The sequence below is a fragment of the Euprymna scolopes genome, chromosome 1 (genome assembly GCF_053919585.1).
Source record: "Euprymna scolopes isolate OS-2025 chromosome 1, ASM5391958v1, whole genome shotgun sequence".
In the NCBI taxonomy this organism is placed as follows: domain Eukaryota; kingdom Metazoa; phylum Mollusca; class Cephalopoda; order Sepiida; family Sepiolidae; genus Euprymna; species Euprymna scolopes.
Window position 1 is genome coordinate 100,293,394 of NC_136482.1, and position 22,500 is coordinate 100,315,893.

Consider the following 22,500-nt stretch of genomic DNA (forward strand, 5'->3'; position numbering starts at 1 on the left):
TATCTTTCGAAGAAAAAAACAAGTCCTATGGCGATAGGTAAGCGGCGACGTGCACAGGCTTAGCGGGCTGGGAGTGCGTAGCTGCAAATCTGCACGTAGGCGCCCAGTGATTTATTTAACATCGTCGACTAAATCGCTTATAGGGTGGAAGCAACTTCGGTGGATGATCTGGCGGCTGAGCAGCCTTTTCTAGGGATACACTGCTTACCCATGAATTTGGGAAGGTCTAGAAAAGGTCACCTATAAATTGTCTACCCTTTTATTAGCTGGTTGGCTTCCCGCGGCCGGCGGCTGCTCTATATTTGTAGGAGAGGCAAGATAAAGTTAAAGAAAATAATAAACAAGGAAAATCAAAATTTTCTCAGGAGAGGAATAACCTTACTGTTGCTACGTGGAATGTGAGAACTTTGCTAGATGTCCTGGATAGTGAAAGACCTGAACGTAGGACAGCTATTGTAGCAAGAGAGCTCGCTAGGTATGTCATAAACATTGCGGCATTGTCTTAAACCCGATTGAGTGGTGAAGATCAATTAGTGGAAGTGGGCTCAGGATACACCTTTTTTTGGAAAGGAAAACCAACGGGGCTAAGACGAGAATGTGGAATTGGCTTTGCAATGCGTTCTGATTTGGTGAATAGGATTGAACAGCCAATCTGTATAAGTTACAGAATTATGATGATGCGCTTCCCTCTTGCACACAGTAGGTATATGACGATTTTATCTGTCTATGCCCCTATCATGGGTCATACCATCACAGCGTTTTACCGAGATCTCAGTCGTACCATTTCCTCTATACCTTTATCTGAGAAGATCTTACTCGTGGGTGATTTAAATGCAAGAGTTTGCAAGGATCATCACACCTGGGACTCACTCGGCCGGTTTGGTGTAGGTAAGGTCAACAGTAATGGTCTGCATCTTCTCCATCTATGCACTCAGTTTGACCTTGCTATCTATAACACTTTCTTCAGCCACAAGGAGGTCCATGGGTTTACTTGGGCCCATCCTCGTTCAAAACAAGGTCAATTGATTGATTACATTATTTCCAGGAAGGCAGATTTGCAGGACGTCTGTAGTGTGCGTGTTATGTGTAGAGCTGAATGCGGCACAGATCACTTTTTGGTACGCGGGAAGTTGAAAATCTGTATAAGGAGGAAGTGTAGCTCGGGTTGTGTTAAGATTCTCAGGCGGGTTGATATGTCCAAGCTGGATGATCCACGTGTACGTGAGAAGCTTCTATCCGTACTTAATTCTAATGATTTTAATGGGTCATGGGCGCATTTAAAAATACACTCTATGAAATAGGTGTAGATGTTCTTGGCTTCCGCAAATCTAAACATCAGGATTGGTTTGATGATACTGATTCTGAAATTACTCAACTCTTAAGTGCTAAAAATGAGTTGCATCATAAAATGTCTGCCTCTCATGGAGGTCGAGAGTCCCTCCAACAGTCATTTAAAGCAAACAAGGGTCTTCTCCATAAAGCGATTCCGCCAAATGAAGAATCAGTGGTGGGCTAAACTCGCCAACCAAATCCAGATGGCTTTTGATCGTAAAGACTTCAAACGCATGTACCACTTGCTTAAAAAAGCTTTTGGTCCTCAAACATTATCTACATATCCCCTACTCTCAAGTGGTGGAATTGCTCTTATAAAAGATCCTAACAAGATTCTCCTTCGTTGGATGAGCATTATTCTGATCTCTTTGACAACCCCTCTAATGTTGATACGGGTGTTATCAATGGATTTTTATCACAGCAGAAGCTTATCCATGAAATGTCTGAGTTCCCATCTGAGAATGAAATTAGAGATGCAATCAACGAAGTGAACGTTGGGAGGGCTCCAGGGCTTGATGGTATTCCTGTGGAAGTCCTCTTACATGAGGGTGATAAGCTTGTTCATGAAATTCTTCATCTTATCAATGATGTCTACAAGGGTGTTCCCGTCCATCAGAATTGGATTGATGCAATTCTTATATCACTGTACAAGGGAAATGGGTTCAGGACCGACTATGGAAGTTATCGTGGGATAAGTTTGTTGGAAGTAGTTGGCAAAGTATTTTCCAGAGTTCTACTCAATAGATTGTTAAAGTATATTTGTCCATCCGTCATTCCAGAAAGCCAAAGTAGCTTTCGTCCGGGCAGAGGAACCACGGACATGATCTTCTCTGCTCGGCAGTTGCAGGAGAAATGTACTGAACACCGTGTTCCGCTTTATCAGGTTTTTGTTTATTTGGAAGGCCTTTGTATACGGTGAACAGAAATGCTCTATGGATAATTCTGGAGAAGTTGGGATGCCCACCTCAATTCTACGATTACTCAGGGAGCTCCACACTAATATGAAGGCTCGTCTGAACTTCAATGGATGCCTATCAGAACCCATCTGAGTTGACAATGGAGTGAAACAGGGTGATATCCCAGCACATACACTTTTTTCCATTTATTTTGAAACTATGCTTTCCTATGCCTTTAGGGAATGTTTTCTGGGGGTTTGTTTGCGTTTCAGAACGACAGGTAGGGTCTTTGATCTTCGTCGTTTTCATGTTTCTACAAGGACCTTTCAGCACCTGGTTCGTGAATTGCTTTATGCGGATGACGCCGATCTCGTAGCCCATAGTGAGAGGGATATGCAGGGTATCATAGATCTGTTTTCAGGAGCCTGTGCGTCTTTTGGGCTTACTATTAGTCTTAAGAAGACTAAGGCCATGTTCATACCTCCACCCGGTAGTTTGTATGTGGAACCAAATATTTTTGTCAACAACCAGAGACTTGCCGTGGTTGACACATTTGTGTAATGGGTAGTACTTTTGCTAGAGACGGAACCCTGGATGCTGGGGTCAACTATAGGATACAACGTGCCACTAAGGCTTTTGGTGTCTTAGAGAAGCGAGTATGGTCTGACAGGGGTATAACTCTTCATACAAAGATCAGTGTCTATCAATCTTGTATTTTACCATCCCTGCTTTACGCTTCTGAGGCATGGACAACTTATGGTAGACACATAAAAATCATGGAAAGAGTGCACCAGAAATTCCTGAGACACATTCTTGGCATCAGGTGGAGCTCTTTTATACCTGATATGGATGTTCTCATGCGAGCTGACATACCTTGTATCAAGAAGTTGATTATACGCAACCAAATGAGGTGGGCTGGACATCTGACAAAGATACAAAACGCTTTAGGGATAACATCAAAGATAATCTTAAAGCTCTTGGTATTGACGTGTTCAGTTGGGAAAGTGCTTCCAATTATCGTAAAAAGTGGCGCTCCTTGGTCTATCATGGCTGTGATAGCTTCGAGAAGAAAAATATGAGCATGCAAAAATGAAGCGTGATATCCGGAAGAAAAATCCGTCAGATCTCTCAGGTCCGTCGGAGGCTTTCGTGCAGAACCACATCTGTGATTTATGCGGTAAAATGAGCTGGTCTAGCTAGCCACAAGCGATCACATGGATATCAATCTTTCTTTGATGGGGAAAACACTGCGGGACACAGATGTTCTGTTTGCTCTGTGGTCTGTAAATCGAGTGGAGGCCTGAAGCGTCACATAAACGTCCACAGTAGAGCAGCACCAGTTGGCATCCCTCAATCTCAGCTTAAGTGTGACCTTTGCAACTGACTGTGTAAGAGCAGGGCTGGTCTGAAGAGCCACATTCGTTCCCACAGTAGATAGAAATTGATGCATCTTGATCACACCTCACATGTATATATATATATATATATATATATATATATATATATATATATATATATATATATATATATATATGTATAATAAAAATAAAATTAAGTTAAAAAAATAACAATATTTCAAAAGTACATGAAAAATGAAAATGAATGAATAATCAACAATAAAGCAAGGGAAAGATGGTCTTCTGTTAACACCATCACCATATATATATTTGTTTCTGTCTGTCTCGGTCGGTACCGTGCTCGAAAATCCGTTAATGGATTCTCAATTAAGCTAACGCTAAATATAACTGACGTGTTGGGAAAAGTTTCTTTTTGTTTGTTTATTTTTGTTTTGAAGTGTAATATTTTCACAAATAAACAATAAAATGTAAGAGTATTTCAGCGAGAAAATGTCCTGAAATATATGTAAATAAACCGTAAGAAGGTTGTCTACGTATAGAAATGGCGTCTTGATTTAGTTTCGAAGTGTTCGTTTAATTGCTGAATACCACAATGTTGGGATTGTAGAATTAATACTTCTCATCCAATCAGCGGTGCCGGATGTTTTTAAGGGAGAAACCATTATTTGTGTTGGATGTAAGGAGTAAGAATATGCTTTTCTATAGAAAGTCTGTAGTCATTTAATGACGGTTAACACGCAGAAAAGTAAGAAAAAGTATAAATGTACTCGGTGCAGAATGGTGTCATAAGAAGACTCGGTATTAGGAGGGTGAGATTTTACTTCCTTCCTTTGGAGGTTAGGACGATGATGGTCATGGTGCTCCTGGGAATAAAAATAATTTTTAAATATTTCACACTAATGAGTATGTAATTGCGTTCTCTAGCTAGATAACATAATGGCTAATGGCGTAAACGTAATAGTTTTCTATGTGCCATCTGTTCTTATCAACCTACGACAGTTACGTTCAGGGGGGAATTTTTTATTCAATTTTCACCCCAAACAAGGCACAGTGCCACTTTGAAGTAGGGGGCTGCTATCGGGGACATAAGTTGTAGAGGTATTATGAAGGGAGATGAGTAGCAAGATGTCTGTTCACATTACACTTGAACTTTTGCATGTCAGTAAAGTTGGGAAAGCAGAATCCCGGAAGGAAGTTCCAAAGTCTTGCAGTTCTGGGGAATAAACTATTGGAGTAGAAGGTTTTCTTGCACCTAGGGATTTCTACTGTTAAGAAGTGGGATTTTGCTGCTTGTCTGGTTTGTCGGAGGTATTTTCGTCAATGGGGTAAAAGTGCTTGTAGTTCGTCAGAGAATTCACCATTAAAGTACTTGTAAAACAGGCAGAGGGATGCAACATTTCGTCGATGGGAAAAAGACTGAAGCTTAGATGACAGTTCAGGACCTATCAGGTTGGCGACTCTCTTTTAAACCCTGTCCAGGAGTAAGAGACAAGAAGCAGATGAACCAACCCAAATGTGACAACAGTACTCCATACATACGAATGGTGACCTTATAGAGGTACAGGATACTTTCAGACATAAGTAGTTTTCCAGCACGGTAGAGAGATCCAGCAGCCTTGGCGATGCTCTCGATGTATCTATTCCAGTTCATGTCCTTGTAAACGTTAGGCCGAGGAGTTTAAAGGAATGACTTTTGAGTAATGTGTTCTTGGGCATTGCTATTGGTGGTAGAGAATGTTTCTTGTAATTATTAAAGGTAACAAGCTTGGTCTTGGCAGCATTGAATGTGACCATCCATTTTCTCCCATTCAACTATAGATTTGAGATCATCCTCTAGTGTTTCTGCCATTTCCTTAGATATGTGTTCATTTGTTTTCCCCTCATGCCTGTTATAGAGGGTGTCATCGGCAAATATACCCATCTCCGAAACAATTTTATCAGGGAGGTCATTTATGAATATCAGGAATAATAAAGGTCCAAGGATAGACCCCTGGGATACTCCCGCATTTATATCATATTGTTTAGATATACGACCGTCGAAGACAACCTGGATTTTTCTCTTACTTAAGAAGGATGAGAAAAATCTAGGTTGTCCTCGACAATCGTACATCTAAACAATATGATATAAATGCGGGAGTACTTCAGGGGTCTATTATTATTATTATATATAAGAAAATTACAGACTTTGTTGGCACCCTTCTAAAGAAAAATGTGTTGGAATCCGAAGCCCAAGAGGAGACATTAATTTTTATAGCGCTATATTTGATTTCTATTCAATCTTAGCAATACTTCTGAATTTTCGTATTTAGGTTCACAATGGAGGCAAGAATTTTGTTTTCATAAAATATAGATGTTAATCGTAAAATATTGTTAATAAGAAATCTAATCAGACTTAATTTGTACCTTAAAAATTTCTTAAATTAGTATTTACGAATTTAATTTTGCTAGGAAATCCACTTGGCTACCGATAAACTGTGTAAATAAAACTTGCTAGACCTCCAAGAATGGTCATAAATAATAAGATATTCATATTTTAAATTAGTGGTCATAAAAACTCTTTCCCTGCAAATATTATTAAAATGTTCACCATCTAATTAACTAGCGCTAAGCCAACCTATATTAATTTATTATTCTTGGCTTGTCTGCAGTAAATCATATTCATCCCATTTGAATAAATAATTGGATTTTCGCAGTTATCACCCTTACACTTAAAGTTTCAATACATTTGACCTTTTTTTTCTTTACCATTATGTGAATGAAAACGGTTTCAGAATGTGGAATTTTTTTCTGCTTAATCAATCCACTTCCATTTAAATTGCGTTACTTCAATTATTCAACAGTGGAAATTAATCAACATTAATACTATGTGAAAAGATAAAATTATTACTGCCTTAAAGCTGACTATATTAATTCTACAAACTTAAAACCACTTCATATTCATATTAAGAAATCGTCCTGTAAACTTTAATTATTTACTCTAAATATCTACGTAGCATTTTGTTGTGTTGAATAACCTACGTTACCTACGAATAAACTGATTCATATACAATATATACCAGAAGACAAGGTATTAATATTATGTCTAGATCCGGAGAACCCACAGAGCTAGTTCATTGGCTAGACGAATGACTCGGACTTTTGTATGTTCTTGTTAATATATTTTTCTACTCTATTCTCATGGCCTGTTTCATTGTTACTCTTCAACCAGGGTTATAACACTGACAAATAAGTACTTGCGAAAATTCATTATAACACTGGCGAATGAGGATACGAAAGTACCTGCTCACAGAAATTCGCGATAACACTGGCGAACGTGAATTTGATCTTCATCGAATAGCTAGTCTCAATAAGTACAATTTACTTTGCTATGGCACTAGCAATCAGAGAACCAGCATATCTATAATATTCGGGGACTAATTGCGAACTAAGCATGGAGTCAAAATACAGCGTTTTATTCTTCAACTACAACACTGGTGAAAAGAAACAGTATTTTTCTCTTCAACTGAGTGAACCTTCACGAAAAACCTTTACAGTAGGCACGGCTAAAAAATGGAAGAAAAACTAAGTTGTTTTTAACGAATTAAAATCTATTAAAATCCATTATTTTTAGCAACTTTTTTTTCCAAAAAGATAAAATCCTGGATTTTATCATATGAAAAGCAGAATAATATAAAATTAGTTCTACTATTTTTAATATAATTTTAAATTTTAAATTTAAAAAAAAACACGATTCACCGCCATTTTTTACATGGTAGTAACCACTTATCAATGCCCGGAAGCCACGCGGGGATAAGGGTTATTGCGTGTACAGTAATCAATGGGATAATATCGCGGTAATCGTTAGTATTGGAGATTTGATAAAGTGTCTGGCGGTTTATCAGAAATTTGTTTATGTTGGACTTGAAGATATCCAAGTTGTAGTCAGGTGGGAAACAGGCAAACGGAACAGAGTTCCACAGGCGTACACTTCTAACAAAGAAGCTTTGTTCATGGAATCAACGTTTTAATTTAGGCACAGATAAAGAGTGGGAAAAATTATTGACAGTGGTTTCAGCTAGACGGGTGTTTTTTGTGAAGATTGGCGAGGGGGGGACCAGAGATTGAAGCTCAAGCGAGCACTTGCCATGGAAATAACGATAAAGCAAAGACAGGCTCGCAACGTCTCTTCTGTGGAAGAGAGGTTGCAGGGAAGAGAAAAGGGCTTCCCCCGCTAAGACACAAAGTCTATTTTTTACTCTGTCAAAGCAGGATAGGCTGTTTTAGCAGCTCCTGACCAGATGTGGAAGCAGTACTCCTTCCCAAGACGAGAGCCATCCATTTCAATTGATGCCAGATGGGGATCAGAGCATTGATGATGTAAAGATAGGAGCTTGGTTTTAGATGCATTGAAAGTAACCAGCCGCCTCTTCCCACGCGCTCAAGATCAGAGGAGAGAGAATCAGAGATAACTTTGTCATTTACGGCCTTTGATGTGTTGCCATAGATGGTTGTGTCATCAGCATAGATGTCAATGAATAATTTACGTATGTGTTTTGGGAGATCATTGATGTAGATCAGGAAGAGATTTGGGCCCAGGATGGACCCCTGAAGGATTCCTGCATTAATGCAGTGGGTCTCTGATTGCGCATCAATCACTACTCTTATGAGCCTATCAGAGAGAAATGCTTTGTCTCAATGGATAAAATATTTGAATATTTTTAAAAGGTTATTGAACCAACTCATTATTTTTTTATCAAAATAAAATTTTGGGTAATTTTCTATAGGAATATGCAAATATATTATAACATAAGCACCTGAATTTCAAATAATTCCATTTTTTACCTAACTGTATAGATTTCGTTTGGCGAAATTAAAAAAAAAAAATAATGATAGTTTGGAAGAAATTACGGTAGCCGTGATATAATGAAATAAGTAACCGCCCCCTTAAGTAATGACACTTTATCAATTCTCCAATACTATTACTACACTATCCCATTGATTACTGTACACACAATAACCCTTATCCCCGAGTGGCCCTTGAGCCTTGATAAGTGGTTACACCCATGTAAAAAAAAGTTCATTTAGTTCTGTAAATGTCCATGTATTTTTAACGTTTGTTTTGACGATTAAGTGAAGAATGGTCAAGTCCAGAGTTTAATTCATTTTTTTCATAATACACACACACACACACACACACACACATATATATATATATATATATATATATATATATATATATATATAGATAGATAGATAGATAGATAGATAGATAGATAGATACTGCCTACATAACCCCCGAAGTTAAGTAACGATGTGGCTCGCCAGTATCAAATGGGTGACTTTTTTTATAATGCGAGGCGTCGCATTCCTGCGTCTAGTGGAACGCTTGGTCGTCTTGACCCTGTTATGCTATCAGAACCAAGTGTTTCTGGACGAGAGAGTGTGGTAGATGCAAAAATTCCCAACATGTTAAACTAAGTCAAGCGCAAGTAATAGCAAAGAGGAAAAGGGGGAAATAACAACTGTTTGTAAATACGAACAACTGCAGTGTCTACCATAGGTGAGTTAATATCACGTAACGACAAAATGCTGAAAGAAATTATCGTATTTTTAGCAAAATGCGCAGTTATTTATCGATTTTTCTTGTATTGATTCTTCAAAGCATTTCCTATTTAATAATAAATTAGCAATATTGGGCTCACTAAAAGAAAATTATTAATTTATTTTTCAAAGATTTAAAAGTTTTGTTAAAATGATGAAAATATATAATGTTTCGCTAATTTTAAAGATAATAATTATTATTAACATATTCAATGAATTTCACACTTCAAAACACAATAGATGAAAAATTAAGCGCATTCAAACTTCGGATTTTCAACCTTAACGTCTGATACACAGTTGTTGTTTTTCTTTTTGTTTTGTTTTATCTACACTCCTCACTCTCCCCATAATACACTATATTTTGTTCAGTTTCGGCTGATTATTTTAAGCATATTAGAAACCACAAATAAGGAAGAGGGTGTCGGCAATATATATATATATATATATATATATATATATATATATATATATATATCTCGATTATGAAAAAATAAAGTACACCATTATAAACTTCGTTCTTCACTTAATAATCGGTAAAATTTGTTTGAATAATTACTTGAGCTTTGGTAGATTTTTAAAGAGAGACTGTCAAAAAATACTTACTCCCTCATTCCGTTTTGGCCGTGCCTACTATACAGTGTCTACAACACTGGCTAGAAACAGCTTTTCTCTTCAACAGTGAACCTTCATTAAAATAAAAATGCAGTGGTTACAACACTGACGTAAAAAAAAGAGGAAACAAATCTCCGTATTCTAAAAAAAAAAAAAAAAACTAACCAGTCGATAATATCGTGACTAAGTCAATATTCACAAAATATTGGGAATAGATTAGAAGAAGAATTTTTTTTCTCATCTATTGTAAAGCCTTTAGCAAGTTTCTCACTAAAAAAAAAAAACAAGAAAACGAATTTCTTGTTTTTGTTTCTTTTAGTCTGTGGCAAAACAGTAAAAATTCAAGATCAGTTTTGGTTGCGAACATTTTTTTTTCTTTCTCTAAAAATGGCAACTGTTTAGGAGGAAAAATGTATAATTTTCCCAAGGAATTACAAATGAAACAGAGAAGCTAAGCCAAGTACAACGGGATTTTTAATGCAAACTAGTTGGAAATGAATTACTGTTCTCCCCTCAGTCGTTCTAAACAATTAAAACTTTGTTAAATCGAACACGGTTATTTAAAAAAAATCTGTACACTCTTTATTTTTACCAACCATGCAAAAGATGGATGCGGTCCAGGCAACCATGCAACAATTGGTAAAATGATTCCACAGCAATGACAATTATTGGAACAACAAAACTGCACAGATGAAAAACAAAATCAACTACAAGAACAATTCGTAAACAGCTTCAACAACAACAATGGGTAAAGTACAGATTAAACAGCATGAAATCAACAACAACTAAAAAAATGGCTATCTGAGTGTCAACAGTATATGAAGGAATTACTTTTCTAAGTCATGACAACAATGCGTACGTGGATAATAATACCGCATTTCCACAATATTCAATATTGAATGGGTTTAACAACTTCTGCTGTGTATAAGAAGAAGATAAGTCGTTTGCGGCATACTACAGAAGATACGAAGCCTTCTTTAGTCGACAAGAAAAAATTTCGTTTGCTATTAAGCAAATTGGAGCCTGCTGAACATAATAGATTTGTGGATGTTATTTTGCCACGCAATATGTCTGAGCTGTATTTCGCCGATACGATGAAACCTCGTACAGAATTTTTTTTAGCCAGAAAGTCTCTCTATTCCATAAACGATGGAAATGCTTAAATCTGGTGAAAACGACGAAGATAATTTTGCAACTGATGCGAATGTGGTTAAAAAAATACTGCGATTAATGTAAATTATTAAATCTCAGTGCGGACAATTTTAAATGTCTAGTATTCGCACAGGGACTTATATCGGGTCGAGATGCAGAAATCAGAAGGTGTGTTTTAACAAACATAGAAAACAAAAGTTTAACTCTACAAAAAGTTCACAGAAGACTCTCAGAAAATAGAAGTCGTTAAAAAAATATCATAAAGGTAATACCGAGGATAGGCAATGTTATCTACATAATCTAGGGCACGAAATTCAAACACAAAAAGCATGTGAACCAGATACGTAAACGTATAACTAAGAATAGAAGATTTGCTCACGACGAAGTGGTGGCTATTGAAACCATCTACGACACATTTGCTATTGAGCCTCCCCAAATCCAACCAAAACCATGACGTTCTAACAAAAAAAAGTTTACGAGTCCACTCATAACCTACCCAAAAGAGAAAGAAATACTGATACACCTTTAGGAGTAATCAGCTTAGGAAAGGGATGTTTTTTGCAGAATTACTTGCGTTACCTACGAATGAACTTATCCATATACAATAAATATCGTAAGATAAGGTACTAATGCGAGGTCTAGATCCGGAAAACCATCAGAGCTTGTTAGTTGACAAGACGAATAGCTCAGACATTTCTATGTTCTTGTTAATATATTTTCTACTCTAATTATTATATATTATTTATTTATTTTTAATTTATTACTTATTTTTTTATTTATTATGTATTAAGCTATACATATATATAAATTTATATATAAACAGCACACTCATAATATATATATATATATATATATATATATATATATATATATATATATATATATATATATATACCAGTGGTGAAAAAACCGGACTAGAGTGCTCAATGTGTAGCCAGAGCAGTATATAGAAAATTTATTAGTGAGTCCAGAATGAGTTTACATATTGTTTCAGCTAGAGGAAGATCCTCAAAGAGAGGAAATATCCAACTAGCATCGTCAGAATTCATAGTCCATCTATGAATTATATATATATATATATATATATATATATATATATTAACTATGAATTCTATATCTATATATATATATATATATATATATATATATATATATATATATATTAACTATGAATTCTATATATATATAGTGAGCCCCCTTACATACGAGATTAATTCGTTTCCGGATGGAGTTCGAATCAGAAATAACTGAAAACCAATTAATTCGTTCCCAAAATCATCTAAGTTAACTAAAAACACATTCAAATAATAATTAAACATAAAAATATATTAATAAGATAAATAAGATTGTATTAAGGAAATAAAATGCTAGTTTATTATGAGCACTTACCATGGAGGATGGCGGTGGTGGCGGCTAACGGAGGTGAATGCGTGGTAATAGATGAGTGATAGAGAGTTGCGGAAGGAGTGAGGAAGCACGATAGACTGTTAACGATATGTACGTATTTACCCTTGAAATTTAAGTTGTTTAAATGAACTTAAACTAATTTCTTTTACTGCACTAATTTTATTTTTTTCTGTCTTTGTTTTTTTGTTTTTAACATTATCAGTTTTTACTTTTCTTCACTTTCATTTTGCCCTTTTAGTTGGACTCACAACACTTTCATTTTTCTACAGGTCTTTTAAACAAAAGCCTTTCCAAGAAACTTTGTCTCATCCTCCCTTTCAAATTGTTACTGCAATGCATAAAGCAAGTGTCATTAAAAAGGGCTTTAGTACGACAATTAGCCACTTTTTCTGTATTTTTCTTTTCAACGAAAGCGGCAATTTCATTCCACTAAGCCAACACCTCAATAATCTCCTTTGTAGATGTCGTCTTATCCTCCTCCTTGTTTCTGATATCTTGCAACGCTTCTGTCTGTTGCATCGCCTGTAATTCCTTCAACTTCTCTGTTGTTAGTTCCTCCTCGTGCTCCTGCACAAGCTCGTTAATACCCCCTTCATCTACCTCCATGGAATTTCTGAGGGCAACAATCTCGTCCAACACCACCTCGGAACCGGTTATTATTATTTTGTCATCTTTATAATCATCATGACTTTTCGACAGCTTGTATAAGCTATGATTCTGCAACACTTAAAACTTTATAATCCTCACTCCTACAATTTTTTTAATAATGACATCGAATTTAACACTTTATAGAAAGATCTGTTTCGTTCTGTCTGGACAATTTCCGGTCAGAGTAATACGAGCTTTCACAGACTGATTTTCTCCCGCTTAGCCTGAACTTAATTACTTTAAAATTTAATTTGAAATCACTTTTTCTAATTAAGCCGATGATGAAGATCCTCATACTGGATTTCTTTCTTTGTACTATTAGGTCCCATTTGACTTTCAGCTGTTTTGAAGGCTTTTCAGTCGGATTATATTCATCGTCACGCTGGATTTTTGGAATCCATTCTCTCTAAAGAACTATTTTGCATTTCAGATCAACTTGAGGGGATTTTTATGCAAGCTGAAATATTATGCGCAGTTTGTTTTTATATATATTTTCTTACATATCCAACATTTTTTCATTTTTTTATTTGGCAATTTATAACTACAATAAATTGCGGTTTCACCTAATGCCTTAACTAGCAAATTCTAGCATTGCTACAAATATAATTTGCTGATTTCTTTATGTCCTCTGATGAGAAGAATAACAAGAATAGCATTCTTTGAAACCCGCGGAATAAGATCTTTGTAAATTGTTTTTTTTTTTTTTGGGGGGGGGGGTATTCAGTCGAACAATAAATTTTAATTGTAAAGCTCAACTTACAGTTTTCATTTTCTTTCTCTTATAATAAGCTCTACTCTCTATTGCGTATTGAGCTTTTTTAATTCCGTTGGGATTAAATTTTCTATATATAAATACTGTTATTTATATTAGTTTTAAGTTAACATTGCGTATATCAGGTAAACAGTACATCCCTTTGTTTTCATTAATATATATATATATATATATATATATATACTTGTAGGGAGACCCGACATTGCCCGGAATTGATTGAATAATAATTACAAAAAACCCTCTCTACCACCCATAGCAATGGCCAACGACTCTTTATCTGAGAGTCCATCTTTCCAACTCCTTGGCCTAACATTCACAGGAAACATGAGTTGGAACAATTACATTGAAGGCATTGCCAGGGCCGCTGCAAGAAAGGTGGGCTCTCTCTACCGTGCTAGAAAACTACTAACACCCGAAAGTATCCTGTACCTCTATAAGGCCACCATTCGTCCATGTATGGAGTATTGCTGCCACATCTGGGCTGGTGCATCTGCTACTAGTCTCTCGCTCCTTGAGAAGGTTCAAAAGAGAGTCGCAAACCTGATAGGCCCTGAACTGGCATCTAAGCTTCAGCCTCTGTCCCATCGACGAAATGTTGCATCCCTCTGCCTGTTCTACAAGTATTTTAGTGGTGAATGCTCTGACGTACTGCGATCACTTGTGCCCCCACGACGTGTGCACCCTCGACAAACCCGACAGGCTGCTAAATCCCACCCCCACACCCTAAATGTAAAAGATCTTTTACTCCAATAGTTTCTTCCCCAGAACCGCTAGACTCTGGAATTCCATTCCAGGTCCCTGCTTCCCCAACAGTACTGACGTGCAGAAGTTCAAGTGTAACGTGAACCGACACCTTGCTGCCCAAATCCCTACATAGTACCCCAGTAGTTGTTGCCCCTGATAGTAGCCCCCTACACCAAAGTGGCAATGTTCCTTGTTTGGGGTGAAAATGTAATAAAAAAAAAAAAGAATAATGATCAACAAATGTTTCTCGCTCCCATATTTTTATTGTGATCGAAATTAGTGAAATCGCCCATTTTTCAATCAAATCGTTTGATTGCTTGCTCTAGTTGGGGACTCATCGCGGAGTATCGGGAGGAAGTTTCACATGCTTCCCCGCAGTGATTTGGTCCACAATATACTGTAGTCCACATTGCATTGCAGAAAACCTACTGTTGATTTTATAAAATTATTTTTACATATAATGGCTTAAATAAAGTTTAAAGTATAAAAGTCAGGTATCAATTGTGCTCTAAACAGAAACATGCATTTCGGACGCCCCAGTAATATCAAAGATCCTACTGTTGAATTTATATGTCGGCCCATTCGGCTTGTAATATTTTTTTCGTGCAATTGTGATTTTAGGCTGTATAAGGTGTTAACTGTGGTCAAAATGGCTTGTTCCTTCTTTAATCGGATGATTTTAGATTATCGATTATCGAAACTTATCGAAGACATTCCGATACAAAACCTACTAAAGCTCACTGCCATTTGTGTAAAATTCACAAAACAATCGGCCCAGCTATTTCGGAGTCCATAAGGAATGAACTCACACACACACACGCACACACACACACACACACATACAAAAAGTTCCTTTTATATAACAGTAGAGATATTTAACAAGTCTCGCCCGGCCCCTGTGGTGGCTGGGCATGAATCTCAAACACCATATGTGGGGGAAACCCCACATATAAGACCATTGCTCTTGTAGCAATCAGTTACTGGTCAATGTAGGGGAACCCTTCGTACCAATTGTCACTATCCAGCTCCTCTACTCCCCAGGTAGCTGGTCCCCATTTCCCCAATATTTCCACGTTAAAAAAAACGGCCTTGTGCCTAATTTGCTCAGTAGGGAAGCAAATAAATACAGTAGAGATATATTAATTTGTATGATCTATTTTCCTCAATTCTGAAAACTAAACCTCTGATCCATTCCCAAATATTACTAAAAAAAAAAAAAAAGAAAATCTAAAGTTTCCATCAATACCTCGAGTCAATAAAATCTAAAAGGAACTTATAAAAAAATCATAAAACCGCAGTGATCAACAATAAGTAAATTCAAATACAGGTCTGATTATTGAACAAAATCTTTTTTAACTAGACTCAGAATTTTTTTCCCTTGAAGTTTTATAATAATGCACGGCGGTATATATTTATGTTATGTATCAAGGATAAACAATCTACACCAAATTGAGTAGACCTAGAGGTCACCTCACGCTCCCTATTTAATTAATTGAAGGAAATTATATAAATATTGTAGATCTTCTTTCCACTTTATCTACTCTTTCGTCTTTTTCTTTCCAATTAGTTATTCGCCCATTATTCATTCTTAACAATTATTTATTGTTAAGCACGGTTTAATAAAGTTAGTTATTTGGTTTCAATTATATTAATTTCAGTTATACTTTACGTAAAATACCAAATCATTAAAACGATATATTTCTCCCTACAAATTCATATAATAATTATAGCTAAATTGTCACTTTTAAATTTCCGTGAGGTTGAAATAGGCTGACATAGATCTCATTCTGTGGATACAATTGTGTATAATTTCCTGTTTTTTTTTTGTTTGTTTGTTTTGTTTTGCTTTTTCGTTGTTTTTTAATAAATTCTCTTTAGATGTTGCTATATGGAAAGATTTTAAAGATATCGAGACCGACAGACCGACAGACAGGCATATAGCCGTTAATATATTAGATATAGCTAAATAAAAAACTGCCGATAGCATACAATTTTCTGTAAACAAATAGAGCTTAGGAGTTGGAACAATGTTTAAAAATTGTTCTTTCGTATACCCACTTTAGCATCAGCCAAATATCGTAATGGTGAGAAGCGCTGTCATCTAGACTGTCGAGTTTCAATCCTGGCTTAAGGTAGTTGCTGCTCTAGTTGCACTAGAAGCTAAAACCACTTATTTCATCTAAAAATTCAGACATTCAATTCCATAATGAATTAAGAATATTTATCTTAAATATATTTACAAGTGTTGCCATATCATCTCCCAACATCCTACACTTTTAATTTTTTCTTTAACCAAATCCCACCAATTGTATTTCCTCTGATTCATTTCATTTTCTTACCATTATGAAAAAAATGCAAAAGTTGACATGTAACATGTTTCTATCAAATCTTATTACTTACATGCCAAATTATCAGATTATCAAAAGATTGTGATTTACAAGTCCCTTTGATTAAATTATAATCTCTATAAAAAAAGCGCTGCCTTACTATAGTCCTATTTCTTGTAATAATATATCTCAAGTACTTCTTCATATTTGGCTAGAAAAATATTTTGTTTAATTTACAGTCTGATCGGAACTAACATTACACTGATTATTCTATTGAAGAACATTCTATTGTTTGCTTATGTGATTATGTTTTCTACTGCCATAGATTTTTCACGGGCTCTGCTAGTTTTTAACTAATTTCCTAACATATCTAACTAAATAAGTAGGAGGCTTATCGGGTTCATCATTTGGTTCAATTTTGAAGAAACATGTAATTTCTGTATTTTTCCTTGTACGTGGATCGGCCACATCCAACTATCTATAACGTCTGTAGCTTTTTACATATTCAATATTTTTTCATTTTTTTTTTTTTTATTTGGCAATTCATAGCTACAATAAATTGCAGTTTCACTTAATGCCTTAACTAGCAAATTCTAGCATTGCTACAAATATAATTTGCTGATTTCTTTATGTCCTCTGATGAGAAGAATATTAAGAATAGCATTCTTTGAAACTCTGCGGAATAAGGATTTTGTAAATTGTTTTTTGGGGTATTCAGTCGAACAATAAATTTTGATTGTAAAGCTCAACTTACAGTTTTAATTTTCTTTCTCTTATATATATATATATATATATATATATATATATATATATATATATATATATATATATATATACTTGTACTTTTTGTAGTAAAAGAAATCCCATACAGTGCTCTATTATTAGGGAAAAACCTTTCTCGAAATAAGAGCAATATATTTTTTTGTATATTATATACAGGAATTTACATCGGTAGTCGGCTGAAGAGAGCCTGAGGCGGACATTAAGAGCAGTCCTCAACTACCGGGCTTGAAACCGTCGGTACCGACTACCGATGTAAATTCCTGTATATAATATACAAAAATATATATATATATATATATATATATATATATATATATATATATACTATCTTTCAATTGTTTACGAAAAACTTCAAATATGATTTTTATTTTATCAACTTATGATGAACTAATGGAGATCGGCTTACAGTTTTAATTTTCTTTCTCTTATATATATATATATATATATATATATATATATATATATATATATATATATATATATATATATATATATGCATATATATATATATATATAACTGGCCAAATCTTTATCAGAATAAAAATATATATATTGTTTGATAGAAGGAAGGCAAGGAATAGTCAATAAAGTTAACTCTGCTATCTATGTGTTAAGAATCGTTTTCTAAGTAGCAATATTATTATTTAGAAACTCATTCATAATATAGGGAAAGAGGCTCTGTTATCTATTCTGTTTCAACAATTTCTTTCTATTTTGTATACCAACCGTCGACTATGTTTCAATTGTTTACGAAAAACTTCAAATATGATTTTTATTTTGTCTTGTGATGAACTAATGGAGATCGGCTATTTTAAGATAGAAATAAATCTTTAGTTATCCAACAATTTTTGATCAATTATAAAATAAATTTTTTAGAAAATTATTTAGAATTATTAACTCGTGTACTATACGTCCCCTTCCTAAGTGTATTTCCTACGTTTGCAAAAATATATGCGGACATTGCATGCGGTTCTATAGTAATTAAAAAGATTTAATGCAACAAATAGCTAGTTGATTATTTAGAAATTTAAAAGAATTGAAATCAGTAATTGTGCCTGATTTAGGGCGGTAAAGGTCCGGAAGAAAGACACAGGTCGATATTTAGTGAAAACAGAATTCATTGAAAAGAAAGACAAATACATTAAATAAATAGATTGATTACATGTCAATTTGACTGCCAAGTGTGCATAACGTGTGTATAATACCTAGAGGCAAAGGTTCATTGTAATAATTAAGATGAGCACTACACCACCACCTTCCCTTGGCCTTTAGGCCAAGATTAAAGTGTAGTATATGTTCTGATACTACACTTCAGTTTTTTTGTTCTCGGTTAGTGGAGGAGAAATCATTCATGGTTGAGAAAATTTTTGTTTTTGTTCCTTTTCTCCACATTAAAATACGACACTGGTGTCTAATTCTACCCTCGTTGGGTGGCAAAGTCAGTAGGAACAACATCACCTTCCCAAACCTTACTTCCGCGGGAGTCTGAGTATCTTGATTTAACCCGACTTTTATTTCCTTTATCAGTTCTGCAATGTGAACTCTTATGCTCAACTTAATTACAATTTAGACATGTTTTAAAACGATATGGAATGAAGGGATTTATAACAGAAACGGGGGTTAGATGGTCATTTTTCCATATTTATAATAGCGTGAATTATTTTTGTAGGAGAGTGAAAGAAATGTCCAACTCTTCAATGTCATTAGAGTCTTGTTTAAGACTTACTAGGGTCGTTCCAAACTTAAGGACTCCCATTTTCAAACTCCAAAGTTAGAAAGATACGAAAACGGGAGTGGTACCATTAAAACGAGTGAACTTTTCTGCTCGAGAATTTATTTCTCTACCTAGTCAGCACCGTTCTCAATGCTCTTTTGCTAATGTTGAACGATGGCTGTGCATGGGTGTCCGGTTCACGATTTATCATATCAGGTTCGTTCCAAAAGTGAAGCGTCCTAATTTTTTATTTAAAGAGTTGAAGAGTTACGCAAACAGGAGTGGTACCATTAAGATGAGCGACATTTTATGCTCTATAATTTATTTTTCTACATAGTCACCACTATTCTCAATGCATTTTAGCCAGGAATTCAATAATGCACGTCATAAAAGGGTTTGCTTTTTTAGTTTCACACCATCAATATCTGTAACAGAGCGATAAAGCTTTCAGGTCATGAATGCATCAGTTCAGTCATCATAACAATGTAATTTGCAATCCTCTGTAATCCATTCGGATAGAATAAGACATAGGTGGCATTACTTTTGGGACGCCCTGAATACAAGTCTTTGACAGTCTTCAGTAGCGTTCTGGAACGTAACATTTGGTTCTCTTATTATTAGGTTAGCACTTTACTGATAATTTCTGCGTTTTTCACGGATACAAATCCTAGCTCGAATAATCAGCATTTAAAATTATCCGCGCTAAATTCAGCAAGTATGAAATCGTCACAATCTTTATTAACGACTGATGCAAGAGTCGAATAGTCTTCGTTATTTTTTCTGGTTAAATTCAGACATTTATACCTTTGTGGAACAGAGGGGTTTTAGGGCTAAATAGTTCTGTTAGAAGTTTAACAGTTTCAAGAAAAGTCAAGACGCTTTTCAGGTTAAATATAGTCCATGAATTTGCTATTAGACATATATATATATATATATATATATATATATATATATATATTAAATATATATATATATATATATATATATATTAAATATATATACATGTGTGTGTACATATATATTAATTTTACTCAATTTTTATTTGTCTCTCAAAGATAATTTATATATGATGTCAATAGTAAATAATAGTTGTCCTATAATTTATCAGTAAGCATTACTTTTTTCTATTTACCTAAACCATATGCTAGTTATAATTCTATAAGAATTAGAAACCAACTGGAAACCCTCCTCTCATATTCTGCATATCTGCTCCGAGCCTACGTTTTTAGATATAATTCATTCAGTAAATCATACCATGATTTTACCCTAAATGACATCTTCCACACTTAAAAGTTTATTTATGCTAGATATTTAATATTCATATCTAACCCTGATTGCACAGATTTCCGCCCATTAACCATCTTAATAATCGTAACTGTTACAGTAACATTAAGACCTCCGATCATAGTATGCTTTTATTGCAGTCAATTACAATTATAAGATCAGTGCAAACAATTTTGGCCCACCTCATGCCCCTTGTCACGTAAGTTATCGTTAGATAATATTATATTTAATTCCATGATTAATATATGATGTATAATACATATGATACTGGGTGAAAAGATTACATCCCTTGAGTTTATTTGGTTGTATTTCTCTGCTCTACTTAATATAGACAATTTCAACTCGAATTGTATCTTATTGTTACGTAAGTCTCTTATCTACTTAACTAGAATAATTGTGTTCCTTTTGGAATCAGCGTTAGTCACCCTAACAGAAATCTTAGGGTTCTAAACCTTTCTTTGAAATTGCATTCAATGAACCCAATATGTTCGAGTTTTAGTTCTTTCAACACTACATCCGAAATTCCCCTTTCAAATAGAATTCATTTATGGCTCTACATTTATATTGGGATTCAACATAAGGATTATGGAGAATATACATTTCATTATTACTAATTATTTTATACATCTTAGCATAATAAACGTTTAAATAAGTAATACTGAATGAACAGTATTTTATTTATAATTTCAGCGATTTTATTATATGTAGGAAAGTTCTTTTTAATGATTCGCTAAAATTCTTTAGATATATTGTTACGAATACCCATTAATCTTTATTTCTTATTATATCAATATATATTATATATATACCGGTTGGTTAGATTATATCTATACATATATTATATATATATATATATATATGTGTATATATATACATATATATATGTATGTTGGTTAGATTATATCTATACATATATTATATATATACCAGTTGGTTAGATTATATATATATATATATATATATACATATATTACATATATATAGCGGTTGGTTAGATTATATCTATGCATATATTATATATACCAGTTGGGTAGATTATATCTATACATATATTATATATATATACCGGTTAGTAAGATTATATCTATACATATATTATATATATACCGGTTGGTTAGATTATATCTATACATATATTATATATATACCATTTGTTAGATTATATCTATACATATATTATATATATACCAGTTAGTTCGATTATATCTATGCATATGTTATATATATACCGGTTTGTTAGATTATATCTATACATATATTATATATGTATACCGGTTGGTTAGATTATATCTATACATATATTATATATATACAGGTTGGTTAGATTATATTTATACATATATTATATATTATATACACCGGTTGGTTAGATTATATCTATATATATATATATATATATATATATATATATATATATATATATATATATATATATTATATGAATATATACCGGTTGGTTAGATTATATCTATACATATATTATATATATATAACGGTTGGTTAGATTATATCTATACATATATATATATATTTATATATATATATATATATATATATATATATATATATATATATACCGGTTGGTTAGATTATATTTATACATATATTATATATCTACCGGTTTGTTTTATTATATCTATACATATATTATATATATACAAGTTGGTTAGATTGTATCTATACATATATAATATATATTCCGGTTACTTAGATTATATCTATACATATATTATATATATACCAGTTGTTTAGATTATATCAATACATATATTAGATATATATAACGGTTTGTTAGATTATATCTATAGATATATATAATATATGTACATATAACGGTTGGTTAATATATATATATATATATATATATATACTGATTGGTTAGATTATATAT